Source organism: Ptychodera flava, chromosome 8 (genome assembly GCF_041260155.1).
Source record: "Ptychodera flava strain L36383 chromosome 8, AS_Pfla_20210202, whole genome shotgun sequence".
NCBI lineage: Eukaryota > Metazoa > Hemichordata > Enteropneusta > Ptychoderidae > Ptychodera > Ptychodera flava.
In genome coordinates this window covers 40,936,972-40,943,147 of record NC_091935.1, presented here as the reverse complement: position 1 = coordinate 40,943,147, position 6,176 = coordinate 40,936,972, and positions in this window count along the sequence as shown.

Here is a 6,176-nt window from a genome sequence, read left to right as displayed (position 1 = left end):
TATTTCACATCGGCTGATCATTTGTTGGTCTACATGGCTTGGTCATCATCCTCACATTCAGGTATTCGTTAAAAATTCAACATACAAACCATTACACGACATTTGTAGCGGTGAAACTGAAGCTGGCATTTATTTAACTGACAGCACAAAAATACATCCAGGCTACGTACATAGTTGTTTCAATGGATTTATGGTCAAATCAGTCAAATATCATGAAAGATAATTAGCTATTGTCCCTTTCAACAGAACCAATGGAGTCATCACTGTATATGTATTACAACAGTTAACTATGATATCTTTTGCCACAAACATTCTCATCGTAAGTTTCTCACAAACACCATGCGGTTAGTTTTATTTTCCTATTTGGTTTGTTATGTTAGCTACAAGATCCAGCTACTGACACTGACACCAAAAACAGGAATGTTAACAACGGCGTTTTGTCTGACACACAGCAAGTTGGTGACCAGAAGTTTACTGTTAAGAATTGTACAGTGTGTAAATGTTAACATCTGTCACCCTTGAGGCAGGGTCATTTTTAGTTACATTTTCCCAAGTGAACGTGAAATAAGGCTGACACAGCTATTACTATTAGACACTGTGAGGAAGAAAAGTGAAGTTGGCAAACTCATCTCCATAGCAACAAGCCTGTAGCTACTATAGACATGGATGGTAGGGAAGCATGGTACATAGTATTATACCAGGTATACAGAGTGCAGAGGTCATTTGACAATATTCTTAGGGGCGACGTCAAAAGATCGATGTTTGAAAACAAACTTAATTGCTTAAGTTTGGGGGTGGGGGAGTTTTGGCCAAATTAATTTCTGTGCAGTCAAAAACGATTTAACGTCTTTTTGGTAAATTTTACGATTTCAAGGCTGTTTTTTGTACGCTAAAACCGATCCAGTCACCCGTATTTTTGTTACTTTATAATGGTTTTCAATTTTTATTTAATTCAATGGTACATTGGTACGTCGTTTGAAAGAATTAGTACAGGGTATGAGTCCGCAATGTTTTTCAATTTTAGTTCAGTTAAGTTAGAAGGGGGGGGGGGTGGAGGGGGTCTGAGGCCAAACTTAAGCAATTAAGTTAGATTTATTATATTGAACTTTTGATGTTGCCCTTATTGCAGAAGAATTTTCAGTTCGACTCATAACTACAGACCCCCTTATATAAACAGACATCATTTGGATAAAAAAATCTTGAAACGTTAAAGACCTATTAGACAAGTGGTTTCTTTGATGATGATGCATTAAATATGCAAAATAGCATAATTTGATACTGCTCAATGCCTTTCAGTGTCAGTACATCTCTATATGAACAACATGATGTATAGTAAGTGTCATCAAACTTGACGCAGTCTTACTGGATATATTACGCTTTATTGAGCTTGAACTCGCGATATCTACAAATACTTACTAGTATTCACCTAGCATAGCAGTCAGTTAGCTAAAACACCTTGAAATAGACGTTTCAACAAGTGGCCTAGCGGCTGAAATAGCTTTGTAGTGACATGTAAGAGAATTCAGAGCATACGTGTGAACTACTTTTTGGCAAAACCATAATTAATATTAATATCATTAGCGATAAAAATTAATTCTCCCATTCATTTAAAAAATACCCTGAGGTATTCCTATTTTCACTTGTGAACAAAAAGTGATATTGTGTTTGCAAAGAATTTGAAGTTTAAATTGAGGTGTGGTCCATTTTAACGACCACTTATCAATTTCCTTAATCAACAGTAAAAATTTGGTGGCCCAAACTTGAATTTGGGGTAATTTACTGTTGTGTGAAGATAAGAATGGACAGTGAAATGGATCTAAATGTTATCACACTTATGTAATTGGTTTGTAAAAGTTGTTTCAAAACTTGCCTTAGAAGTTGCACTGACTTGTTATAATTGCGGTGAAAATCAGAGAGCTTTTATGGACCCCTAATAAACACACACCATGGGAGTACACTTGCGGTGCATTTCACATACGCAGAATCATATACATTCCTTACCGCCGCCCTGAGTGTCACAGCCAAGTCAGTGTCTAGTTGTCATTAGACTCTTGTTGTCTTCGCACTGTATGAAGTTCTTTGTGCAAAAAAAATCATGATCCGCGGGAAAAGAGGTGTACATACGCCAGAAGCAGTACGTGAGAAAGTTCTCGAAATGTACGTGGATGGAAAGTCATTTCGACAGATATCAGCGTAAGACATGCTGTGAAAGTCATCCTCAGAAATGAAGACGGGCACTATCCGTGTTTGGGGAATAGTACGAGAACTCGACTTTGAACATAACTCGCCATGGCCACTACTGAAATACAAGTGTGTGTACACTTATAGGAAACATTTATCCCACAACATAGTACACTAATCAGTTCCTACACCAGCCGAGAGGTTTTATTGCTTTACTTCAGCAATTACAGCTGAAGCCTGCTGTGAAACAACACTATCATCCGTCCGTTCTTTGCCGCAAGTTAATTACAAGTACTGATACTTCAGCAAGTTTTGGAACAACTTTACAAACCAATTAACACAAGTGTGATAACATTTGGATCAATTTCACTGTCAATTCTTATCTTCACACGACCATAACCTATCACAGTTAATACACAGATTAACCAGGGATAAAACGTGCAATATAAACCATACATGTCAACCCAATAAATTGATGAGAATGAAACTAACAACAGCTTCTCTAACTTTCCACTGTTGGACGTCAGTGAAAAACAGAAATATTTCAATTACTTCCCAGTTGTGTGAGTAGTATGTGTAACATAAACTTTGAATACTTACTGGTTTCAGATAAAAAAAGTATAATTTGACAATTATTGTGAGCAAAATATATTGCAAGTTGAAAGTTGTGATCAAAAGCAGAAAACGACAGTGGTCACAGTACTGTAAATTTCCCATAATTCATTGCGATTTGTATCCTCAGAGATTGCCAAGAGAAGTCTACCAAGTCTCCCATGTGTAGACAAATTCATAGACTAGTTGAAAATTCTGAAAACGTACTTTTAAGGACACCATTCTTCTCAATTCTTATTTTCATTGATTTGGACAATTATGCAAGATTGAGAGAGGAGATAGCATTTTTGTACAATTTTCCACTGATTGTGTCTTCAGCCCTACAGCATAATGTGATGGAAAGTAGGGAGACCAGTTGCACCTGTTTTTTGAAACAAAAGGATATTGATTTTTTCCAATGGAAATGACCAAAAGAAATTTGCGTTCTAAGTTTTCTCAGAGAATGACCCCTTCAGTTCGTCATAACTTGCTGCCTAAAAAGTTTGGCATTTGTAGTACCTACAGAACATGACTTCCATGGTTGTTTAATGGTTATTTTGAAACTTTTGCTGAAATTTCTAAACGTACTTTTACTGGATATTATTTAACAATTATTCTGATGCTGAACATTAGTGCTTACATGCAGAACTGAAAAAGTTTTTAGAAAAGTAACCTTCATGGATACAAATCAAAGAGAATTGTGGGTAATTTATTGTACTGTGCAACAGTGGTCATTTGTCCAATTATCAAATTATATGGTGTCAGAGGGATAGTAGTCAACATTAATTAGTCTGTTTGTGTGGCAGAGTGACCTGATATTGTCCTGATGATTTCAATCAATCAATTAATGACCTGACAGCTGTGTGGATGTTTCTTTCACACAATGATTGGAACTAAGACAGGTGTATTGGAGTCTATATTCATCGAAGGATGCATCTTGCCATCTGGCATTTTTGTGTATCACTCATCAGTGTTAGGGCATAATCCATGAAACATTGTTTTCTTGATCAAATTTTACTACAAACTGATAGCAAGTATGACTACATTATTTTCAGTTTTCAAAACTGTCTTACAAAGTATCTTGGATAGGTATAAGTCATTCAAGGTTGCAGACTGAGAGATTGGCTAAAAAGCCCCCCAAAAAACAAACAAACAAAATTATGGGTTCCTCCCCACTTTGAACAAATAAGATGGCTTAGGTTGTCCCAAAGGACTTGATACCGAATTGCAAAGCTATTGGACAAGCAGTTTTAGAGAAGTCAATGACAGTCAATGTTGCATCTCAACATTAGGTCAATGACAGCAAATGTGGTTTGTCTGTTGGCCTCTGCCTAGGTGATTGGGTGCTGTGCGTTGTGGTTTCGAGTCCCGGTTGAAACCATCATATTTCTCAACATTGAGTCAGTATTAAAAGCAAATGTTGCATGTCAACAATAAGTCAATGACAGCAAATGTTGCACATCAACATTAAGTCAATGAAAGCCAATATTGCATCTCAACATTAGGTCAATGACAGCAAATGTTGCATCTCAACATTGAGTCAGTATTATAAGCAAATGTTGCATATCAACATTAAGTCAATGACAGCAAATGTTGCACATCAACATTAAGTCAATGAAAGCCAATATTGCATCTCAACATTAGGTCAATGACAGCAAATGTTGCATCTCAACATTAAGTCAATAACAGCCATTATAATATGCTTGGCTGGAATCCGGCAATCTGATTGGCTGAAGCCGGGGTTTATATTCTCCACAAGAAGACCTGTGCGCCGCGTAACATTTTTGAGCTCGCGCAAATTCGAACGCCAACTTTAGAGCTCAACGCGCCATAATGTTGAACAAGTCTATGGCTTCAGATTGATTTTGATTGTTAAATTTTAGTCCAGTGCAGCTTTACGATCCAACAAATGAAGAGTTTCTGTAAGGAGCGGAGGCTATGTAACAACAACATGAGTTTTTAAAGTTTTTTGAGCATTTTATTTTAAGTAAATTCTTCAAGTTCAATGTCTACTCGCGATATCGATGCGTTGCGTAACCGTATTTTATGAATTCAACTGTGCACGGCGCGGTTCTGAAACGTTCTTTTTAGAGTTTGTATGAGGCTGAGCGCTCCTGAACTCTCGTTCCAACTTCGGCCCTAAATAAACGAAACTGCCTACTTGTTTTTAACTTTAGCATATTATAATGAGGTTATAAACGGTGCGCTCGGGTATTTGGTTGCGGATATAAGACCTCTGGGGTGAAAATTAGCATATTTGGGTGAATAATCACCTCGCTTCGCTCGGTGATTATTTCCCGCCAAATATGCTAATTTTCACCCCAGAGGTCTTATATCCGCACCCAAATATCCTCGCTTGCCGTTTATAACCTCTAAATATTGCATTTCAATGTTAAGCTATCAGACAAGTGGTTTTTGTGAAAAAATGTCTGGACCAAAATTGACAAAAATTGCCTTAAAAATACAAATTTGCATATTTCTACACAATTTGAACAAATCTAAAATAGATCATCCCCAGGGACCTATATCTCAAGTATCAGAGCTGTATGACCCACAGTAGTGAAGATTTTTGAAGTTTTTTGACCAAAAATGACAATTGCCTTAAAAATACAAATATGCATATTTCATCACAATTTGAACCAATCTACATTTGGTCATCCCTGGGGACCTGTATACCAAATATCAAAGCTGTCTGACAAGCGATTATGAACAGGGAGATTTTTTACCACAAATGGCTTTTTTGAGCTGATTTGCATATATTCAACAATATGAAGAAACAAAAAACAGATTGTATATTTTGCATCTGCACAACAAATATCACATCTGTACGTACTGCGGTTCTCAAAATATTTGAGTCGACGGACATACATACAGGCGGACGATGGATGCCAGACGGATACCCATCCCAAGAGCTTTTGTAGACTGTAGTCTATAGTAACTAAAAATTAGGGTAGGTGGGTTGGGGGAAAATCTTGTTCGATTTTTGTTGGCTGAGAACCAAACAATATAGTATATTTTAGAGAATTTACTTGAAATATTTTGAAAATGTGAAAAAATGTCTAGGGTTTGTGTGCTTTGCTAGGGTAGTTCAGGTTATGTAAACACATTTCTAAAAATTTGAGTCAGCCTTCTCAATATTAAAGCAAGTAAGTAGCCAGTCAGAATTGCTTGCTCAGTAGCATCTCAATATTGAAGCCAGTAAGTAGCCAGTCAGAATTGCTTGCTCAGTAGCATCTCAACATTGAAGCCAGTAAGTAGCCAGTCAGAATTGCTTGCTCAGTAGTGTCTCAACATGAAGCCAGTAAGTAGCCAGTCAGAATTGCTTGCTCAGTAGCATCTCAACATTGAAGCCAGTAAGTAGCCAGTCAGAATTGCTTGCTCAGTAGCGTCTCAACATTGAAGCC